This window comes from Notechis scutatus, chromosome 9 (genome assembly GCF_049901735.1).
Source record: "Notechis scutatus isolate UNSWTSFEM ecotype Mainland chromosome 9, rNotScu1.2, whole genome shotgun sequence".
In the NCBI taxonomy this organism is placed as follows: Eukaryota; Metazoa; Chordata; class Lepidosauria; order Squamata; family Elapidae; genus Notechis; species Notechis scutatus.
In genome coordinates, this window is record NC_142017.1 from 12121320 (window position 1) to 12145857 (window position 24538).

Below are 24538 nucleotides of genomic sequence, written 5' to 3' on the forward strand. Positions count from 1 at the left end.
ATTCAGAGCAACGATATATAAGAAGACAGTTGAAGGAACATTTTCACAACACCCCCCCCTTTTTTTCCCCTTGGAAGATTAATGTAGATGTTATGTTCAATAAATTTCTAGTTTGCTTATCAGGGTAAAATGTCAAGTCATTAAACTATGACTGTTGCTCTTACTGATAATAATACTAAGTTAATAAAGAACCATACAGATTTACATATATTATTTTTAAAAAGTAGAGTAGAGTAGAGTAGAGTAGAGTAGAGTAGAGTAGAGTAGAGTAGAGTAGAGTAGAGTAGAGTAGAGTAGAGTAGAGTGTAGAACAGAACAAAATAGAATATTTTGGCCAAGTTTGATTAGACACACAAAGAATTTGTCTCCAGTGCAGAAGCTCCCAGTCTACATGTAAAACAACAATAATAATTGTAATAATGATACCAATAAGAGAATGTAGTAGAAAATATGAGAAGGATAATAATAACACAGCCATACTACATGGGTAAATGTCCTTAGACATAAGGCAGTACTGGGAATTAGGTGTTCTGCAGAATGATGGCATGAGGGGAAAAATGTCTTTGTGTCTAGTTGTTTTGGCATGCAATGCCCTAAAGCATCATCCTGAGGGGTGGAGTTGAAACTGTTTATGTCCAGGATGTGAGGGGTCTGTAAATATTTTCTCAGCCCTTTTTCTGGCTCATGTAGTATACACATCCTCAATGGAAGACAATAGTTGCAATTGGTTTTATTTATTTTTTTAGTCCTAACTCTCTGTTGGAGTCCAGATCTGTACTGTTTGGTTGCTGTACCAAACCAGACAGTTATAGAAGAACAAATGACAGACTCTATAATTTCTCCATATAAAAGGTTTTATTGTCATTTCTATGTTAATAACATATTTCTGAATGCAGGACAAATCACTTCTGCCTCTGAAGTACCTTCTGACAAAAGGAAGTGACCAGGACTTATGTGAAGCTGAGAAAACTCGGGGGTGGTGGTGGTGGCGGCTTGAGACAAAGACTACATCTAAAGAGGAAAAAAAAAAACAGAGAAGGTGAAAGTTAGAATGTGAATTTTTCCAGTCCCTAGAGAAAGAAATCTATTAAGATTCAACACATGAAGGTATATGAGTGGTTAAGAGTAAGACTTCATAAGACCAGGAGTGTTCCATTTGATTAAGCAGTGCCTGGGGACAGGAGTGAGGGACACCAAGCCACGCAGATTTAAGTTGACTTATTGTTCATTCCCACTTTCTTGTAAGTGCTTTTTTATGCTCTGTGTTTTGCCAATTTGTGTGCAGTGACTAGTAAAGTGTACCTATTTGTTCAATCATTTTATGACTACTTTATCTCACCTGCCCTCTTGGGTTTTTCAAGAAGAAGTCTGATGACTTAGTTGTTACTATCCTTTTTTAAAGTTTCTTTACTCCTTTTTTGATTTGTATTTGTAGTATTTATGTTTACAAAACTGATATACATGTACAGTAAATTCAAGGATAAGTATTTATGAAGACTATACTAGCAGGTATGGTCTCTCATTTCTAAATGAGAGATTTCTCATTTCTAAAACTTGGATGTTCTACTGTGAAAGACCCATTGTGCAATAAAGTTGGAAATAATTTTCACCTGCTTTGGAAGAATTGTCAAATCAATCTTGATGGTTCATTGTATAATCATTAGTGAAATGCAGATCAGGTCAGATCCCATTTGGATTCCATTTGGATCCTGATCATTTGAATAATCCAATTTAGATCAAATTGATTCTGAGTTTTCTCATCTGAAGCTTCAATTAAAGTCAGACTTTTTCAGAAGGCCAACTTAATTCAGAAAACAAGAGTCTGTCTGAATTAGCAAAAAAGATCTTAAAATTATTGGCCCAGTTGAGAAGCAACCAATTTGATTTGATAATTTGATCCACACCAATGACCTAATTTGGAGATTTAAGTGAGTTTCCTTTGAACTGAATTATTAAACCTTTGAATCAAATCCTTATGTGATATAATTGCCATGCATCAAGCTGAGGACTTGTGGTTTAAGTATTAGCAGATACTTGGAATACATCACTGAAGAGCTAAAGCTGCCAACAAAATAACATTCCACCATCACTTGTCAATTAATGGAACCAATGGAAAACAGCTGAAGAGTGATAAAATAAGTGTGGTCCTTTTTGGATTGTGATACCTTCACTTTGGAGTTTTTACTGGTGGAGATGCATTAAGCGTCTTTAATATTTTATTTTCACTATTTTTTTAAAGACAGGCTTCCTTATCTGGAACTTCGGTTACTCTTAATGTATTTTGCCTCTAGTTCCATTTTTGCATGTCATTAAGATTTAAATCTGATATCCAAAACAGTTTTTTTGCCAGACAGGAAAATGATTGGTGTGATATTGTTGTTGTGATTATACATGGGTACCTAAAGTTTGATCCCCCCACCAAATCTCTCCCCCCTCTATCTATATGTCTGTCTGTCTGTCTGTCTGTCTATCTGTCTATCTATCTATCTATCTATCTATCTATCTATCTATCTATCTATCTATCCACCCATCTCTTCATAAATGTGATTGAACTTTTTCAGTAAGAAAACAGTGCCATGAGTGCAGTGGTAATTTTATCTTCTGTTGAGAAAAGTTTTTAAAGAACAATATCTGATTCTTTATATGGCATGATGTTATGTATGGATGTACTTGAAACCTGAATGTTCAGGAAAACATTCTGAACCAAAAGAGTGAAGATTTTCCAAGGTATAAGCTGGGGAAGGCTCTTCTGTCATGTCATTTTCTTGGTGTAAGATAAAGGCATAAGTACTGGATTGTAGCTGGTTTGATTGAAAGCCTAATTTAATGCCATAGCAAAAAGGACAGTCAAGCCAAGGGCATAATAAAAGATTGAGAAAAATTCTTTTCCTTCTGTCACATTAATTCTGAAGCCGCTCTGAAGTGCTAATAGAAAACAGAAGTAGCCATGCAGTGAAATAGTACACAAAGATCTTGGTGATTGGGTAACTCCATCTAAAGACAGACAATTTATTTATTTATTTTTTTAAAAAGTGTATATGCAAGTAGTCTCTGAATCAATGGAGAATGGAACAGCGCTGGGACTGCAATTTTTACTTTGCTAGTCTAAGAAATAAAAAGAAAGCTGAATACAAGTATGCTAAGATCCGGCTCCACCTGAGAACTGCTCTCCTTCCAGCTAGTAATTACCATTCTTGTCGTCCCAAAGGAGGAAGAGTAGCTGCTAAGCATCCTTGCTTCATACCGGGCAGATATTTGTTTGGCTTTCAGATTAATACACCCGTCTGATTTGCATTTCGTGAACTTAAAAAAATATGGGAATGCAATCGTGCTTTGGGTTTCACACTTCTGTGACAAAAAAAAATCTATGTAACTAGAAAGATCATACACACACACACACACACACACACACACACACATTAAAGGAAAGTGAGTGCAAATATATGCATGATAGCGCCTGCTAAAAGTTACACTTCCATAAATTGCTTTGAATACAACCTTTTCCCAACCTTTAAAAAAAAAATCTAGGGCTAGAGTTGTCTAAGATTAATTTCCTCATTTACTCTGCTGAGAGCACTTTAGTTGGCTCCAGAGCAGTGCTGCTTCCATGCAGTTATAGTCAAGGTCCAATTGGGGTTTGGGGTGTATGAGTGAAACTAAGCAATTCCAATTGCGACTCTGAATACATACAACATCTTAAACCAGCCATGTTTTTTCACATCTCTGCAGATGTCTGAGGAAAGATATGGCTGCTTTAATGAGTAACAATGAAGTGCTGTGCTAGCTTGAGTTCCAAAGCACAATATCTACACCGTTTCTGACACATGCACAACATCAGATTTTTTTTTTTAAAAAAAAAACATATTTTAGTTATTCATCTTAACCAGATGATGTTCTCTCAATGTGTTTTGTTAGTTTGTATTCTCCATCTGTAAAACATGACCTTCAGACAAACTCTATAACTTTCCTCCAACCAGGTGCTATCCTGCTATTGGCATTTGTTATGACAATTTTAAAACTAGTCATGACTATTTAAAGATAATTCTATGCAACTATCCTTTTAAATGGGACTTGGGAAAAATATTGGGAATCTGAGGAAGTTGAATTTACCCGTGAAAATGATACCAGTGGAAAGCAAGGCAAAATGGTGCATATTTTAGCACAAAGATATAATTTGAGGTGTTGTTTTTTTTAATGCTAGAACAAATGGTAAATGAGTGGCAATTTGGATTAAATGACTTAACAGAATCCAATTCATAGGAAGATTCTAAAATAACTCTCAGTAACCCCCCCAAAAAAAGATGTCAGTTATCATAGACTATTGCAGCCAGAACTCAGAATTTAGAAAATATTAACAATGGCCTTGAGTGACACCAAGACAAAAACTGTCAAAATGTGAAGGCATATATTTTCAACGTACCATTAAATCATAGTATGAAAATAACAGAAAAGATGAAGACCTCAAAAATTTGTGGTTGAAGGCAAAATGGCTGGAAATATTAGAATGGAGACAAACATACAATTTTCTAGCAACTTCTACTTCATATAAGTGTAATTAACCCCTAAATCTCTCTCTCTCTCTCTCTCTCTCTCTCTCTCTCTCTCTCTCTCTCTCTCTCTCTCTCTCTCTCTCTCTCTCTCTCTCTCTCTCTCTCTCTCTCTCATATAGGTGAAGAGGGAGACTAACAGCATATGAAACGAAGGAAGGAATTCATAGTAAACTCAGTTACAGGATTTTCAATTTCTTTCTTGCTCTTTCTACAGGGCTTTGAGTGAGCTACAATAATCCTGAAGCAATGCCTGACTGATTTTCCCCCCCATTCAATTGTGTCTAATTCTAGGACATTGTCATGGACAAGTCCATACAGTTTTCTTGGCAAGCCCCAAAGGTGGTTTTTCAGGAGACAACCGGACTTTCTTGTTTTCCTTTGAAGATATATCACTTTTCATCCAAGACGCTGAAAAAATGAGAAGCAAAACGTATTCAAAGAAAAATAAGAAAGTTAAATTGCCTCTTGAAAAGGCACTTTTGGGATAACCAAAAGACCTGGATGACAGAGAATCTCCATAGACATTTTTTCTTGGGAAGATTTTTTTCTGAAGTGGTTTGCAATTACCTCCTTCCTGGATCTGAGCGAAAGTGACTGGTCCAAAGTAACCCAGCTGGTTTTATGCCCAAGCCAGGATTAGAATTCACAGCCTCCTGGTTTCAAACCTTGTGCTTCACCTCTACATTAAAATAGTTCTCTGTTTGATTTATACAGAATACCAATTTGATACGGGCAATTCCCTGTAGCCCTTTAGGGTTGAAAAGCTGCAACTGGGTGCTCTGAACCAGAGAAAGTCTATCTCAGTGCAATATCCTCCTCAGCCCTACTGGAAGATAGATGCAAGAATACTAGGGTCATTACCTGTATGGCCTCGTGTGAATCTATTGAGCGTGTCTGCCTCTATGGTGAATTTTATAGGGAACACCACAGAGCCCTAATTGTTCTGCTCCTGAATAAGATTACAGGGTTTTCCAACCAAAACTGTGCAGAGCTTCTGCTATCATGCCAATCCAGAAAAGAAGACTGAATTTGAACAAACAGGGGTAAGAGTCAACATCGGGGATTATATTACAGCCATACAAGTGGCAAAATGTAACAATGTTTTCATACTTAGGAACTATCGTCCTTTAAAACATATTTTAGGTTTTTGTTACGGTAATTGTAAAGTTGGTCATGAATATTTAGAGAAAATCCTATATAATGGTTTTCTTCTTCTATGGAATGGAGAAATAAAGAAGGGATGAAGATTATATATTTGCTATTACAATATCAAAAGTTGCTCCTCGTCGAACACTCTTTGGTCAGGTAGAGAAGAAAATCAGATTGATTTAGACTGCCCCAAGGTTTTTTTTTTTTTTTTTTCAAAAGGCAGCTGGACTTCGCTTTTCCTTGAAAACGTTTTCCTTCTCATCCAAGAAGCTTCTTCAGTTATTGAACTTCAGTTACTGAAGAAGCTTCTTGGATGAAAAGCAAAACATCTTCAAGGAAAAACAAAGAAAGTCCAGTTGCCTTTTAACACCTGGACAACCATGACCTAGGTCGGGGTCTCCAAGCAACTTTAAGACTTGTGGGGAATTCCTCAGCCAGCAAAGCTGAGGAATTCTGGGAGATACCAAATCTAATGCCTGGATGACTAGATGACGAGAATCTCCATAGACCAATTGATTCAGACAATCTATTTTTTTTCCTGGCACTTGCTATGCAATATATGCTTTTTAAAATGGCATTACATCTACAGGCAGCAGCTGTTCATTTCAGCATGGTTTTCCAGGAGTGCCTAAAATTGGAAATCGTGTTTGTTTGTGCTAATAATTAAGACCCGATGACTGAATCAGTAAGCAGTCAGTCAAATTGTCTAAATGAATTCAAGATAGGGAAAACAGATTCAAGATAAGAGAGCAATAATCATTCTCTGAATCCAGTGCTTACCTGAAAAATTGAATCTCACATTAGTTCTTTCAAGCTTTCATAAGGAACAGAGAATGAACATTCAGTGAAAATATGTGGTTCAGGCTTGAGAAATTGATTCCAAAACTGAGTAACCTGAGGGGGATTGATTACAACAAAACAATTTAAAACAGTAATTTAAATCATGGAGAGAGAGAGAAAAATACCTCACACGGACTACCATTAAATTATTGACACAAAACAAAGTCCCAGGATTGGATTGTCATCCATGTACTACCTAAAAATAAAATAAAATAAACACCCTTAACTGATCGTTTGAATGTTTAAATTTTGATTTGGAACTAAATATTCTTTATAATAGGGTCAGGATCTGCTTCTTAATTAAAATAGTTGATGCTCTAGCCAATTTAGAGGTGTCACAAAATATATATTTCATCCACCCAGTTCTTTGCCCATAAGTTGTAATCAGGGGAAATTGAAGTCTTGTGCACGTAAGTGAATGAATAATCAATTTTCAATGTCTTCTGTTTGGACCAAAACCAAACCAAAACATCCCTGTCTCTAAGATGAATACCCCAGACTTGTAAGAAATGATTAATGAAGACATTACTCAAAATGTAAAATATTATACTTCTGTGATGGAAAAAAACAACATAATCCCAGATCAAGGAAAAAAGTTGTTTAAAAACAATAGTCAATTATAAACATTCTTGCTTATAATAATAACAAAAGGAGAAAATGAGAGCCAGTATCAGCGTTCCATTAAAACTCCCCATTTCATTCAGAACTAAGAAACAAAGTTCATCCAAGTAAGAATTTATTAAAGAAGTTACATTGGCACATCTGGGGAAAACCCGAATCTGAATCAAAAGCTCATCCCCTGCACCCACCAGTCCATCACATGGTCCAATGAACCATCGATCCAACTGGAGACAGGTGCAGGGTCACTTGTCCTTGACTTTATGAGAAGAATGTTGTTGAATCTAAACGTGCTCCTCTCTATGAAATCCCCCTTCCCAAATTCCCAGGCACTAAAATATGGCAGCCTCAAAGCTTCTAAGTGAAATATGGCTTCCAAGGCTGACAGCCAGTTTGTTGTAGTTAAAGAATGCTAAGCTGGAAATCAGGATTTGCCACAGCCTTAAGTAAGATGCCAGCTGGGTGACTTTGGGCCAGTCGCTTCCACTCTGCCCCAGGATGGAGGCTATGGCAAATCACTTGTGAAAAATGTTGCCAAGCAAATTGCAGGGATTTGTACAATTAAAACTGACTTAAAGGCATACATGTGTGCATCACACCCCCTCACACATACAGATGCACATTGCAAAGGATTCCTAGGTATGCTTCAAAAAAGAGGAAAACCCAAGAATCTCTGTGGGTGGAATCACTTGCACACAAAAAAAAAACAGACACAACCTTCAAAATGGTGTCTGCAACTGTGTCTCCTTTTTTTATATGTTGCACATACAAAAAACAACAACCCTATATACTAGTGGTTAGGTCTTTGGTGGCATAATTCTGTCCACCACCCTGATATTTTACTTCCTTGCCCAACACAGAATACAGAACAACAGAGTTGGAAAAGATCTTGGAGGTCTTCAAGCTCAGCCCCACTCATGAGCTAGAGACCCTCCACCACTCCAGACAAATATCTGTCCAATCTCTTTTTAAATTAAAAACAAATGTCTAGGGAGATTCTCAATGATCCAGGTCATGGCTATCCCAAAGATACTTTTTCAAGAGGCAACTGGACTTTCTTTGTTTTTCCTTGAAGATGTTTCACTTCTTATTTGACAAGCTTCTTCAGTTTTGACTGAATGATGGGCAATGGAAGGATTTATATTCCTTGCAGTCATCTGGTCATTATTACTCTTTCTGAGAGTTGTTGCCTCTTGAAAAAGCACCTTTGGGTTAAAAAACAGGTGCCTGTTGAACATGGGTGTCAAGCTCTCCACATCACATTGCTGTTGTCAGCTTTGGAATCCTTATTAAAAGCTGCCACACAGCTACGAAGGATGGAAGAGGGGTTGTTGTTATTTGAGTAATTTTCAGTAGATATAATAGATACGTAAGACTGTCAAGGTCATTTTCTATGGTGCAGCAAGAATTATAGTTGAAGGGTGATTGGTTCATGTGATTTATGATGTGGGAGAAAAGGGGTGGGTGTTGATTGAGTATTGTGGGAAGTCTGGAAGGAATCTTAGTTCCGGAATTCCACAGACATGCAAAGTTTCTGTTTTAAATAAAGCACTTTGAGAATATGCTTATCTCGGAGTTACTGATTGAAACAGACAATTTCTGGAACCCTGACAGCTGTCACATGACATATCACGACTCTTTTTCCCTTCATGGAGCTGGGGTGGACGTGATGAATCTGGCCCATGGGCCACCAGTTTGACACCCCTGTTGTAGAAAGATCTGTCCCTTCAGAACTTTCACATTTGCTCCATCTCCCCATTCCTCAAATGCTTCTTCTCTTGCAAAAGAGCCTCATTTTTTTCTACCTTGTTCTTGGATTTCTCTAAGTGGCACTTTGGAGCCACTGTAGCGGACGCTGCTAATGAAGGCATCGTTTTTCTGTGACACTGAATCTCTCTGAAGTTTCCCTGACTGCACACACTTTGACCATTAGGAGACAGTCATCACAACCACATTAAGGATAGAGACTTGCCCAGAAAAATCAGTAACGATGATGCTCAGAGTTGTTGTTTTTTTAAATCAGATTTCATCAGCTAGCATATTCGTCATACAATAGTTGATATTCGGGAGAAAAAATGTAGCAGGAGCAAACACCTTACTTGGTGCAGTTGTGCCAGCCTCTTTGATGGAAAAAAAATGGTATTGAGCCTAATTCTTGATTAATTACAAGCACAAAGGATTATACTGTAGCTTGCTTCAGCTCATCACCGAATGCTGAACGACCAAATATTTCATTCTGTTTGATTCAGCCTTAAGCTTTTGGTTCCCTGATATTCAGCCAACAAATGCAACCCAATCGTTAACAGGGAAAGCTTCTTTTTTAAACAAACTGGTTGTGGTAAGAACAGGCAGCCGAATAGACCTTGTTGTGTAGCTGTGGATGATGTGATTGATTTTTATCACTGCATTGTCAGCATCTTATTTTTTGAAATCCTACTAAGGAGTTTGGGCATGTAAAATAATTTCAGATTTTGAGAATTAGTAATGAAGAAACTAGTAAAGCACAAACAAGGCAAGTTTCGACATGCACTAATTTACCCACTCTGTCTTTACTCTAAGAAAGAATAATGAAATCCAGAGTTGATGTGATCTATGCCTAAAAAAGTGAATGTGAATTCCATTACAGAAAGAATGTACATTTGCTTCAAAAATATTCCTCATCCCAAATCATAGCATTTGTTTGTTCATTGCAGCATTTGGATGATGCTTATAATAATTAAAAAAAATCAAAATACAGGTAGTCCTTAATTTACAACACTTAATTTATTTAGTGATTGTTCAAAGTTAACAACTGCACTGAAAAAAGTGACTTATGGCCATTTTTCACACTTATGACCGTTGCAGCTTCCCCAAGATCACATAATTTATGTTTGGATGCTTGACAACTGACTCACGCTTATGATGGTTGCAGTGTTCTGGGGTCATGGGATCCCCTTTTGTGACCTCCTGGCAAGAAAGTCCATGGGGAAACCTGATTCAGGTTATTTAAGAACAACAGTGATTCGCTTAACAAATGTGGGGAGAAAAGTTGTAAAATGGGGGGGAAAACTCACTTAACAAATTTTTCACTTAGCAACAATGATGGTTGCAGTGTTCTGGGGTCATGGGATCTCGTTTTGTGACCTTCTGGCAAGAAAGTCCATGGGGAAACCTGATTCAGGTTATTAAATACAACAGTGATTCGCTTAACAAATGTGGGGAGAAAAGTTGTAAAATGGGAGGAAAACTCACTTAACAAATTTCTCACTTATCAACATAAATTTTGGGCTCATTCGTGGTCATAAGTTGAGGACTATCTGCAATTTTATAGTAATTGTGACAGGCACAATAAATGGTTGAATAGAATAGAAAGGATTCCTTCCTTCCTTCCTTCCTTCCTTCCTTCCTTCCTTCCTTCCTTCCTTCCTTCCTTCCTTCCTTCCTTCCTTCCTTCCTTCCTTCCTTCCTTCCTTCCTGTCTATGGCAGAGATTCTTAAATCATCAATCTTTCCCCAAGTCTTCATAATTTTAAGGTAATTGTAAAAGACACACTGCTCTTCTGAAGGGATGTTGCTGAATCCCTGGAATACACCATGGAATTAATCTGCCATAATTTGTAGAGATCAATAGGGATTTAGCCATTAACCCTGATATCAAAGACAATATGTTTCTGAACGCTGATTTCTGGAGAACTCAAGTGAACAGGTTCTAATGGAATGACATTTCGATTGGACTCATCATGTTTGACAACGTTGGCAATGGAACGGTGGACCAAGTCATCCAGATATTCTTAAATCACATTTTTCTGATAGCCCATTTCCTTTAAAGGCTGGTTTCACAGTCTTTTCCTGTTAACTAGGGAATCTGGTTGACCTGGTAGAACATGATTAGAATTCTTTGGATGACCAATTATCCTACTTTTTAAGGATAACGTCACTTGGAACACAGAGGGGCCACAGGCACCCCAAAACATTCTCTCACAAAATCTTCTGTCCGATTTCATTTAATTTTTGACCTTCTGTCATTCAAGCACTGGGGAGAACTCTCCGAGCTTTCTCTATTGCTTAGGGAGAGAGAGGATTTCATCAAGAAAAGAAAACGCAAAATGTAAGGAATCCTTACTCTGTTCTTGCTTCAGCCCCACCATCCATTAAAATCCAAAAGTGAGCTCACTTGAAAGAAATTAGAGAAGGTTGTTTTTTCCTGGTTCAGATATGTTTGCATTCCCGTTATTTATTTGTTTATGAGAATTATTTGTCAGTAGTTGACAAAACTACTTGCAAATCCACACAAACAATAGCAAAGAAGGTACAAGTATACGGGCCGCTGGGGGGGAAAAAAAAGTCAGAAAGAGGAAGTGAAAGGACAATTTGGGCTAGTAAGTTTGCATTTTTGGCCAAAATGGGATTTAGAGAGTGGGAGGTTTGTTCAGAGACAGGATCTGCTGTCCTTCAGAACTTAGTCCCTGAGGTGCTCATTTCCTTTTTGCTTACTGTTGGTGCAGGAACAGCTGGAACCCTTCTTAATCTTATAAAGTTTCCTCTATAATGCCAACTGATGTTGGCAGTAAAATTCTCCAGCAGGTTCATTTCCAGTTTTCCTTCCATTTGATAAAAGAAAATTTGCTTTTCATTTGTTTGCCAAACGAGAGGAGAATATCTGTTAAATTCTTGTGGCTGGGACATTGCATCATTGCAGTTAAGAAGTAGCTGGGGAATGTGGGAAAACATCCAGACTTTCAGGGTATGAATCTCTGGTAGACATAGTCTTTCTATTTTTCAGATACAGTAAAACCTTCAGATAAGATCATAAACCAACTCTTGCCATGAGCCTTTAACATTATTCTTATTGTCGGGCTTGGTGCTATCCCTTTCTTTGTAGAAACATGTCCATTCGAAAATTTCAAATGTCCATTCCTGCTGGTGCTATCCTGAACAATAGGCCATTGCTTCAACAATTGCAGTTAGTAGAGTAGACTAGGACAACTTGGCATGGGCAACTCGCCATGGCTAACTCGCTGCACACAACTCATGGTGGAACAACTCACTACGGCCAACTAGCCATAGGAAAAAGAAATGGTAGAATAGAATCATTAAAGAAAGGATGCAAAAGGAGAAATGAAATGTAAATGACAAAAATTAAAATATCTTTTTAATTACTTTAAATATTTAAATTGAGTTGCTGAATTGTCCCACAATGAGTTGTCTCATTGCAAGTTGGCCATAGTGAGTTAGCCATGATGAATTGGCTTCAATGAATTGCACATACCAAGTTGTCCATTCTGTAACTAAAATGCCCTAGGAGTCAGGTCATTCCTCTTAAGCTAAACTTTGGGACTACCAATTATTGTTCTTCCTCAATGTTGACTTTAGCAGCTGGTTGTGCTACAATTGTTTTATCTGCTTAGAATATGCTAGGAATAGGAAAACCACGCACAAAGTGAATCAATAGAAATAATGTAATAAATTAACAGAGAGTGATATATTAGTCCAGGCCTTCTGTTGGGGATTGTTGAGCTTCAGGTGGTTTATACAACAGATGAGTATCTAAACCACAGATCCTGATGATTCACTGGCAACCGCAGCTGGCATCTTCAGAGGTAAAGTGGTTGGCTGTGTAACTATGCAGGGACTGACTGCGTTTCTGTCTTTATAGCCAGATGATCTCACTTCTGGCTAGGTGACTTTGTGTCAGTTGCCTTTGGTCTGCTTAGCAACTAACTTAATAACTGCCTTGCTTAGCAGTTGAAATTCTGGCTCCAACAATTATGATAATAAGTCAAGGATTGCCTAATTCTTCTCCTAACTTGGGAAAACTTGCTGTTTGAGCAGAACAGAGTCAGCTCAAAAATATGAATTGAGATTTGAGTGCTAAAAACTCAAAGGAGGTCTTTCACAAGCTTCTTTTGACATTTTTTTTACTGTAACCTAAATCTCTGGGTTAGTGGCACATTCAGGGACATGTGTTATCTCCCATATAGCAAAGTTTTTACCTTTATTTTTTGTCTTTCTGTCTATCTATCTTTCTATCTTTCTATCTATCTATCTATCTATCTATCTATCTATCTATCTATCTATATCATCTATCTGTATATGCATGTATATTATGTTGTGTGATGAGGTATGTGTATACTACACATATACACATAAAGAGAAGGAGAAAAAAAATCCACATATACAAATCAACCACAGGTATAAAGGGAGCTGAATGCAAAATAATGAATCCAGATGACTGTAATTCTTGCAAACATTCTGTTAAAAAAAGATTTTGCTATCCATGGTTTGTGTGCTGGAGATGGAAAAGGTGCTAGTGGAAATTTATGAAATCAACATCTACATTTCTTCTTTACCTTTCATTTATTTAATCTTTGTACTGGAATATATCATAATATCTCTAACTCTAGTTGATAAATCTGACACCGTAAGTCTGTTAAAAAGGAAAAACAGTTGTCATCGCATATTATAGAACTGAAAGAATGTTCTCCGCCCAAGACATAATTTCTGCAGAGACATGTGTTTGCATTTCACAAGAAATATAGAGTGTTTCTTCTCTTTCCTGAATAGGATTCAGTCTCTTGCTGGAACAAAACTAACTAAATAGATAATAAATACATCAACTCAAATCAAGACACAAGACCGAATTCCATTTCCAGGTGCTGCTTTGTAAACCAGTAATTATGGCTCCCTCTGTAGGCCCGGATTTATTTCATTTCCATGTAAAATATCATTGCCTCGATAATGGGTCAGCTGCAATATTGTTCTACTTCTATGGTTACCCCACAGTTATGCTAATTGTATGATAAGGTCCATGTTATTAGATTCCGCATTTCATTTTTGGTAATACTGCTCAGTGGGATGCTTGTGAAAACCTCACTTAATGCTATAGACATAACTGCATCTTATAACCACGAATGCACAATAATAATGTTAAAATAATCTAAAGGCTGCCTGTGTGTTAATAAGCACTTATTAGAATGGAAGTGAGTTGTGCGCTGATCGTTTTCATCCATGTGGTTTTCCACGAGTCTAATCTTGTCTTTCTAAAATTAAGATGTAATTTCAGGATGGGATAGAGAGAACAGCTACGTTGCTTCAAGATCCTTTTCTATTTTTCCCCACCTGTGGAATTTGGGATTTTGCTTTTTAATTTATTAAGATGAGGAGGGAGAGGAGGGACCAAATGAGCAAGCAAAAAGAAAATAAATAAATAATTAGAACTATAATATCAGTGAGTGGACCAAGGAATTACTGGAATTGTAGTTAGTACAGATAGTCCTTGACTTGCAACCAGAACTTCTGTTGCTAAGCAAGGCAGTTGTAAAGTTGTACCTGATTTTATGACCTTTATTTTTGCCATGGCGGCTAAGTGAATCACTGCAGTTGTTAAATGAATCCTGCGGTCATTAAATAGATCTGGCTTCCCCATTGACTTTGCTCATTGGAAGCCCTCTGCAAATGCTGATCTGTGGGGATCTGCAACAGTTGTCAGTGTGAGGACCTGTCATAAATCATTTTTTTTCAGTGTCATGGTAACTTTGAACTGTCACTAAATCAATGGTTGTAAGTTGAGGACTATGTGTAGTCAGTATAATGTTGATGTCATGCCCTTGTTAGAGTTGGACTCTGAGGGAGAGGAGGAACAGCCGACTGGGAGTGGAGGTGTAGCTCCGGAGGTTGTGGAGGAGGCTGGTGAAGGGCAGAGGCTGGCTGGGCAGTCAGAGGAAGAACCAGGTCCATCCCTTCTGCATCCTAGGACACCCAGGGAGGAATGGAGAAGGCAACAGCTTGGCTTATGTGAGAGGAAGCGGCCATGATCCTCGTCATTGGTTGCAGCTGGGGAGACAAGTATATAAGAGAGACGGTTACAACACAGCGTTGCCAGAAGCAAAGCGTGTTTTATTTTGGGCTGAAGTTGTCTTGGTTGGCATCCTTCCAACAGACTGTGCCTTGTTATCTCCTTGAATTTGGTAATTACTTATCCTGGTCCATTGTGGAATTTCCTTCATTGTAGTTTGTTTTGTTTTTTTATTTCACCTTCATCTGCTCATTGAGTTTGGACTGTATTTCTTTCTTTTGAAGACTATTTTTGAATATGTTTTACCTCCAACTGAGAATATTGAACAATGGGGCCAAGTTGGAGGCATTAAAGGACATTTATTTATGTTTTGGATTTTGTTACATTTGTGTTACACTCCAGGTAATCACAATTGATAGGAAATGCACCAAAATACATCAAATTTAACAACGTAAGGATTTGAATCCTTCTCTTGACAGAAATAATAGCTCTCTTGAGGATAGCTGTAGGACATGTATTAGGTGAATTCATTCACACATCCTCAACTCATATCCATTTAGTTTTGGAAAAAGTTCACATCTGGAATTTTTATTCTCACAAATAAAATATGAGGTAGGGTGGACTTCTCGGTATTCCCCAGCCTGGTGTCATTAACAAGCTTGTTGAGTGGGGTCAGAAACCTAACTAAGATTGTTCAATCTGGAACTCAATGATGTGTAGGATTTCACATTTCCTGAGTGTTCAGAAGCAGTTCTCAGCTTAAATAAGCAATCAGGCTTAGACATAGATGGTCCAAGCTGACTTACTTTATAGGATTCTACCTACAATATAAGAATCTTCTTAGACTGTTTGCTTTCCCTTGGGAACAAATAGATAAGATCCCATGGACTTACTGGTGGTAAGATCTAAGTCTCTTGTGATTGCACAAGAATTCAAGGCTAACTGTCATGCCCCCGTTGGAATCTGATTCCAAGGGAGAGACCGAGCAGCTGACAGAGAGTGGGAGTGTGCCTCGATTGGCTGTGGAAGAAACTGAGGAAGGTCAAAGGCCGGCTGGGCATAGCAGGGGAGAGGTAGAGCAAGGCAGAGGGAATTTGGAGGAAGACCCAGGCCCTCCCCCTCTTCATCCTAGGGCACACAGGGAGGAACAGAGAAGGGAGCAACATGAGTTGCATGGCTTATGGGGGAGGAAAGGGCCCTGATTCCCTTCATTAGCTGCAGCTGGGAACACAGTGTTTAAAAAGGGAAGTTGTGCACAGCCAACTGTTGAGGACAAATCGTGAATTATCTGGTATTGTCGAGGCTTATCTGGGTTCCTGGCGTCTTCCCAACTGTGTATGTTTTGCTGGCCTTTCAAGTCTGCAATCCCTTCTCCTGCCCTGTCAAATTAATTACTGCAGCCTGGTTTGTGTGGATTTTTATTTACAGTTTGTATTTACATTGTTTTCGGACTGAATTTTCTCCACTTAAAGACTGTTCTTGGGAGAGTTTTTCTCCAGCCGAAGGTAACCTGGACATTGGGAGCAAAATTGGAGGTACTAAAGGGACTCTTCTTGCTTATGTGACTGTATTGCCTTTGTGCCACGCCCCTTTGGTCATCACACTAACTCCCTGCTTGGTTCCTCCTCCTGTGATATCTATTTATTGGGAAGTTCCCTTTCTGGGCTAGGAACATATAGGAACCACTAAATGGTTTAGAAAAATAGATTCAAAATATTCATTAAAATACATGCCAGATTAACACAGAAGCAAGAAAGAAAAACTAGATGGAATGGGTGAATGTATTTGAAATTGACACAAGGTGGAATCAGAGTAGTTTTATGCAAGAAGAAGGATAAATTGCTTTTTCCACTCTTTTCTTTTTTTCTTTTGGCTGCAAGTTTACTCTGCTTTGCCTTCCACCCTTCTTAAATTCTAGTTTAATGAGAAAACATCAACAAAACAAAAGTTCTAAAATTAATTCTGGCATTAGGACATGGGCAATTTGCCTCAGACTTGATATCTTTAAGTTCATTTGCATTTTCTCCTTATCAAAATAAGTTACTGGTGCATATTTTGAGTTTAATAAAAATGGCAGAAAGGCAATTTTGATTAATACCAGACCCAGTTCAACTTTTTAGTAGACAGAATTTGTTATCCAATTCTGAGAAGACTAGGAAGAGCTTCAGCATGGATGACTTTATTTTATAAGAAACGGGTGACTGTTTATAAATGCTTGCGAATTCAGATGGGATTTATTCAATTTTAAACAAAAGAAAATTCCTGAGTTTCCTCTCTCTTTTTATATAATACTTGAAAACTACTACTTCTTCTCCTTCTCCTTCTTCTCCTTCTCCTTCCTCCTCCTCCTCTCCCAAAGTGAAATCACAGCTGCCAAATCTTTAGTTGATGTTGCTCTTCTTAGGCATCAAGTTCTTCCCAAGAATGTATTCTCAAGGTTATTCCATACACAGTGTCTAACTGAACTATTGTTGGTCATTAGAATACATGGAATAAAGTTTCAGCAGTATGATTTTAATACCTAATTCAAGTTCAGGGGCAGCTACTCAGACCTAGGTTGATAAATGGATATCAGAACAATCTCCATTTGGGTCTACAAGTTGGTAAAATGGAGATACAATTAGCAGCGGTTGGTAATCTGGAATTAAGGGTATCATTGCTTTAGAAAAAGTTGCATTTAGAAAGAAATGCAAGGGAACTTTTGCTATTGTTGGAGAAATAAATGGCCAACAGGTCAGGAAATAACCTTTTAAGCTCAATTTGATTGACTAGGTAGAACCATTCTTGTCCTGGATAACCTGATTTTGATGCTTCATCTTTTGGTTAAAAAAAGAGGACCTTCCAAGCTTTGGGACTCATCTTATCTTTTATCACAGACAAACTAGGTGCTACTATGCTTTCAAATCTGATTTAATCACGTTACTCCATTACAAACTTTTTATGGTCTTGTGGGGGTTCTTGTGAAAGCACTTAACCAGTGTTAATTTCACAGTGTGAGTATAAGTAATGTCTGGGATGCCTTAGTTAGTATACAGTATGTATAACTGGCTGTTATATTTGATTTTAAATTTTTGTTGGGGGTTTTTGGGGTTGTATTCTAGTGTCGCATATCAAGCCATGAAAAATTATTTCTCCATCTTTCATCTATCTATCTATCTATCTATCTATCTATCTATCTATCTATCTATCTATCTATCATCCATATATTGTATAACAATCTGTCTGTCTGTCTAGTAGCTAACTAGTTATCATCTTTGCATAAATAAACTAGTCAAATAAAGTTCATAAGCAAAGCCATGTACATCGGGCTGCTAAAAGACACTGGCAGAAATGGAAGGACTCTTTGGCAGTCCAGTTCTCTTGTTATGTTTCAGTGAACATCTGAGGAATAGAGTTACATACTCTATTTTTTTCTACTTTCAATAGGCATTTTCTATTCTCATATTTCAAGCTCAAGAGGGTACAATGAATTTCTTCTTCTTCTTCTTCTTCTTCTTCTTCTTCTTCTTCTTCTTCTTCTTCTTCTTCTTCTTCTTCTTCTTCTTCTTCTTCTTCTTCTCCTTCTCCTTCTCCTTCTTCCTTCTCCTCCTCCTCCTCCTCCTCCTCCTCCTCCTCCTCCTCCTCCTCCTCCTCCTCCTCCTCCTCCTCCTCCCTCCCTCCTCCTCCTCCTCCTCCTTAAAACTGTAATGAGAGGAGAGCTGAGCTTTGCAGAAAGAACAAACACCAAAGTAGATATGATTCCCATTGTCAGCTGTTCTGCACTCTTTGGGCTATACACAAACACACACACACACAGACAGGCAGACACAGACACACACAGAGAGGGGGGAGGGAGGGAGAGGGAGAAAGGAAGAAAGGGACACAGATAGACAGACAGACAAACAGAGGCAGAGAGACTCAGACACACACAGAGAGATGGACAGAGAGACAAAGAGAGAGAGAGCCACACATACAGAGAGGGAGACAGAGATGGACAGAGTAAGAGAGAGAGAGAGAGAGAGAGAGAGAGAGAGAGAGAGAGAGAGAGATCAAGAGTTTTCATTGGTTCATTCACATCAGTAGGCTAGCTGACACTTTGCTATGTGTAACCACAGCAACCAAGCGTGGCTTTGAACCCCTTAATTTATATGTTAGGCTTGATACAACTTCTAAAGAACAATCAGGAACCCCCTGCTTGGGGAAAATGGAGTTGCTGTTTCTCTTCTCCCTCCCTACTTGTCAGCTGATGGGACTGTCAAGATATTCTAATTGTTGCAATCAGTTTGCCTTTTTATAGATGCCTGTCTCCTCCTAAAACTGCTTCAGTGAAGGCTTAGCCAGCTGAATTAAAAGCAGATCCACACACGTGAAGCCAGATAATGGAGCAGGCTCATTGAGTACATTTACCATACTGAAAAAGGCTGGAACCAAAATTAGTTATTGAATTCTACTGTACAGGATTCCTCCCAAACTAAATCAGCTTAATAGCTTAATCGGAACAGAGCTGGAAGGGACCTTGGAAGTCTTCTAATCCAGCCCCTGCTCAATCACGAGATCCTATACCATTTCAGACAAGTGTCTGTCCAGTGACAAAGCACCCACAACTTCTGAAGGCAATCCTCACTGTTGAGAAGTGTCTCCTTAATTCCAGGTTGCTTCTCTCTTTGATTAGTTTCCATCCATTGATCCCTAGAATATCTTTGCAATATGAAGGCTAATGCAATGGTATATAAAATATGCTAGAAGAGGTTGGGCAGTAAGATGCATCGTACTGCAGGGTGACTGCACAATTGGGGCAGCATGAAAATAACAGTGAATTAAATGTTGTAAAAACTTGCAGCAAAACAAGCAATAACAGAGGGATAGAATCAAGATCAGGTGAACCATTAGTATGACTTTATGAAGTCTTAGCAAGACCCACTTTTCTACTTTTGGTCACCCATGGAATCATCTAAGCCCATGTTGGCGAACCTATGCCACACATGCTGGAAGTGGCACGCAGAGCCGTTTCCCCCGGCACACGAGAGGTCGCCCGGAAGAGCCCCACTGCGCATACGCACGCGCGCCACCACCTGACAGTTGATTGTCGGGTATCTGGCGTGAATGCCCAGGGGGTGGAGGGGTGTGTGCTGCATGTGAGGGAGGAATTGAACACATGCGCAAAGATGCAGGGCATGCGAGGGGGAAATCACACATGCATGCACAAAGATGCATGGTGCATGGGGTGGAGTCTTGTGCACGTGCAGATGCGCTGCATGCGAGGGAGAATCTCACGTGCATGCACAGGGGGTGTGGGGGCCCAGCACACGTTGTTTTCTGGGTCCTGGCATGCGAGCGCGCACACAATTATCCGAAAAAGGTTAGCCACCACTGATCTAGGCAATCACCAGGAATCATTGCTGACTTGAAGGCACACATACATTTGAGCAACAGAACCCAATGAAAAGGCATGTTGTATGTATCTATCTGCTACTCTGCTAACCCGGTATTTTGACTGGATTTGTGTGTCTGTGTGATAGCATGGACTTCATACAAAGGCCATTGCTATCCTGTTCAATACAATATATCTTATGTGGATACAAGGATGGAAGGCCTTCCTTGCTTGCTACCTCCCTTCCCCCCTCCTTCCCTCTCCTCCCTTCTTCTCTTCTCTCCTCTCCTTTTTTCTCTCCCTCCTTCCTCCCTCACTCCAAAAATAGAAAAAAGAATCCCTAGCTTTCAAGCTCCAAATCTACAGTATTTTTCCAATTGGTAGGAATTAGAATGTTTTCAAAACATACAGAATATGCTTACAGATAATTTTTCCTCTCTTTCGGAAAAGAAATAATAACAAGCCTGCTGAGAAATTAGCTAAGCATGTGTCTCTTGGGTGACTGAGGCCGGCTAATTTCCGTGCCATTCCCTCCTACTCTTCCAGGAGACCCCGAAGAGTAATTAATAAGCCCAAATATATTTCCCTCCTTTTTTGGTTCCCAAGTCATTTTGGTATCTCCCTTTAGCTATACATTCTGTACAAATAACTTCCTTATTTTTCTTTTAAAAACTAACCATTGAAACCTTGTCTGTTAACATGTAACAGCTTCTTTTATCTGTTTGGCCCTTGTGGAGGTGATGGTCAAAGATCCATTCATTCATGCTTAAGGATAGCCAGGCGATTTCCTTTTTGCTCTCTGGCCTACCATGTTGTACAAAAGGAAAGTCGATTTGTTAGCGAGGGATATTTTAAAACACATGCTCATAAACAAATAGAATCATAATTAGAAAAATAATAATAATCCTGGCAGAAAATTGCCTCCTAGTTTGCTTGCTCATAGTTCAGCCCATGACAAAAAAATAATAATAATAATTTTCAAGCTGTCCCTCTGAGCTGGTTTATAAATGGCAAAGCTTCACATGATTTGCTTTAGGAAATGTTTACCTCTCCTTTGTCCTGAACTTTTGAGGCAGGAAAACAAAAGCACAGACACTCCACGTTCAGTCACTCTGGCCCCCTTTCTCTGCCCTATCGGCTGTAGGAAACCCCCCTGCTCTTATTCCCACAAAGCTCTTGTTCCAGATTCAATAAGGGGTTAACTTTGCCTGCGTACATTCTTTTCCTTATGCCTGCCCATCACCCCGCAAGCCAGCTAAATGCGAAGCAGACTTTAAAAGCTTTAACTATGGGTTAGAGTTAACTATAAACAGCTGTTGCCCAATAACAGCCTTTCCATTTGTAAATTGAAACCCTCATTCCCTCCTTCTATAATGAGGAAATTCTTGAACTTCAGGAAGTTGTGTGTGTGGCAGTAATAAGAATTTATGGATTTTCCCCCCTCCCTCTTCCCTCCCACATCTCCTATGCTTATGGGATGGGGGCGAATAGAAATGTTGACTCTGCTCTTTCAATATTTATATAATTCTGATTTGGCTCCTGAAAGTCACAATATTGCTGCTGCTGTTTGTTGTTTCCAAACTATTCAAGGAAGAAATATCCTGGTGCATTTTGTTCTCCTTGATAGTTTTGAGCTTGTGCTTCAGTCTTTAAGAGATGTTTAATTATATATATGGTTTTTTTTTAAGTGGAAAAGGGACCCGTGCAAAATGCTGACTTTCCAAAACATAAGGTTCATTGTGCGTTCAGTTGAAGCCTCACACTATAATATATCAACTATTGTACCAGTCTCCTGTTCAACTTCTCCCCTCCCACACTCCTCTCCTCTCCCACGGACATACCAAAGAAGAGGGACTATTCTTTGCTTTATGATATTTACATGTTGCTCAGTCAAAGAAAGAATTCTGACTGCAGACGCAAACATATCCTTCTGTCTGCATGCCATCACATTTGTATGTGTTTCCTGCCTCTCCTTCTTTCCCACCATTCTTGATTTCTAGAAGAAGTATTTACATTTGAAGATGTTAAATATGAAACCAGAAGAAAATAAGCAGCTTCTATGAAAGAAGCCCATTTTCTTCGTGGTATCACCTTTTATTTTACATTAGGGAAAAAAAAAATACTTGTTGAGATCTTGTAACAGTTTTAAACTTGTCCCTGAATTGAAACTATTGAGTTTAGAATTTGTTTGCAAATTATGCATTCTGAAGAAGCCAACTCATCCACTGGTGTTGACAAATATCCATGCTGAAGTTCATTGAAGGTCCAGTTTAATGATCCATGAAAGCTTGCCAGTGTCCCTCACTAGTTCTCTAGAGAAATTATCAATGAGACTAAGTTCATAGACTGTGTTAATCCATAGTATCTTTAACCAAAGCTTACTGAATAAATTATAACTGGCACAACACTCTAAATGTAGACTTCAGTTTACAAACCACAAACACTGTAAACCACACACACACACACACACACACACACACTACCTACTAAACACTAAACCACACAAACCACAACAGGCTTAGAATGATGTACAAGTTCCTCTGTGTCAACGTTCATTGACCTGTGTCATATAACATGCAAGGCCAGGGTTTGTTTAACCTCAGTTTCTTGACTGCATTGCAGCTGGGTAGGATCTTTTCAAATTTCATGCGATTCATTGTGGCAGGCTTTGTTTATGACACTACTGGCTGAATGGTATTTCTATTTTATATTGTTGTAACCTTCGCTATTTATTTTAGTCAAGAAGGTCAACATGAGATACCTCCATAATTTGGACAACTGCGCAAAGAGGGACCAGTTAAGAGTTGAAATGTTAGAGACAACATTAGGCAGAACAATGGGTGTTGGGTGGTTTTTAAGAATGATCTGGAATTAGAATAAGGCTACCAGATTGGGGATACATAAATTATGCTTTCAATTTGGTAAATTGGGTATATCTAGTCTTGTAAAAAGACAGACTATGGGTGACATGATAACAGTGTTCCAACAAAGAAGAGGGGGTCAACCTGTTTTTTAAATAGGGCAGGACAAGAAGCAATGGATGGAAACTAATCAAGGAGAGAAGCAACCTAAAACTAAGGAGAAATTTCCTAACGGTGAGAACAATAAATCAGTGGAACGACTTGCCTTCTGAAGTTGTGAGTTGTCTATCACTGGAGGCTTTCAAAAAGAGACTGGACATCCATTTGTCTGAAGTAGTATAGGGTCTCCTGCTTGAGCAGGGGGGTGGACTGGAAGACCTCCAAGGTCCCTTCCAACTCTGTTACTCTATTATTCTGTTAATTTCTTCTGAACTTCATGGACCAGTTCAGATAATGGTTTTCTGTTGTTTTTAGTGTCCATCCAATAAGAAACCAGATGGCAGGGTGTTATGGTGTGCCCTCCCCCCCAAAAAAATCCTTCCTTGCCACTAGGAAAGTGAGAATTATCAGATATTTAGGCAGCATGACAGATTCCTGTGGGATCAGATTCCAATGTTGTATTGATCCTACTGAATATTTGTGGCTGAAATTGGGTAATATTTTAGACACAATAGAATCAATCCATTACATGTAAAAAAAAAAGTGGTGGCGGGGTGTAATTTACTCATGATCTATTGTGGCTTTAGAGAAGTAAGTAATTATTATCATAACAGAAACAAGACTGAGTAAAAAGTGTTCTATGCTTCTCGCCCTTCCTCCCTCTTTCTTTGGCTAACCCTGACTGGTCATTTTCTCATACTTGTTGAGGTTTCTGCAAAAACTTCAAGAAAATGTCCTAAATTAAAACCAGCTGAAACAACATTATTGGGTGAAATGTTTCTGCACCACTAGATGAAATGTACAGGAAAGGAAACCAGTCAGACAAAATAGAATTTATCAGAAAAATAAAATGGTAAAGCAAGCAAGCAAGCAAATGATTCAGATGTTTGACTTACTTAACTATTTGAGGAGTTGGTGAACTGGATGTTTCATTAACTCCTGTTGTGGAAAAATATCCAAGAATTATTAAAGGCTGTCTTTTCATGAGAGAGAGAGACAGAGAGAGACAGAGACAGAGAAATGTAGATATAAATAGATATAAATAGATATAGATAGATATAGATATAGATTATATAAAGATAAGATATATATGAAGATCTCTCTCTCTCTCTCTCTCTCCCCAGTGTGGTTTTCAACTTACGGTTAATCATAAAATTAGACTTGTTCTGCTCTTGAAGGAGCCTCAGAATTGTATATTTTTCTTTCCCAGCTAAGGGAACAACAATTTGATGACCAGA

General features: G+C 38.6%; 1 long non-coding RNA gene across 2 annotated transcripts; it reads right to left on the minus strand.

Moving 5' to 3' along the window:
* Positions 1-943: 943 nt before the first annotated feature.
* LOC148129837 (uncharacterized) lies at positions 944-24231 on the minus strand. 2 transcript variants are annotated; one of them, XR_015750586.1, is made up of 3 exons: positions 24197-24231; positions 6480-6593; positions 944-1011 (listed from the first exon to the last, which is right to left on the minus strand). It is a non-coding gene; the product is annotated as an uncharacterized LOC148129837 (long non-coding RNA). The 2 variants fall into 2 exon arrangements; XR_015750585.1 differs by lacking the exon at positions 24197-24231 and adding an exon at positions 11259-11339.
* Between the last annotated feature and the right edge of the window lie 307 nt (positions 24232-24538).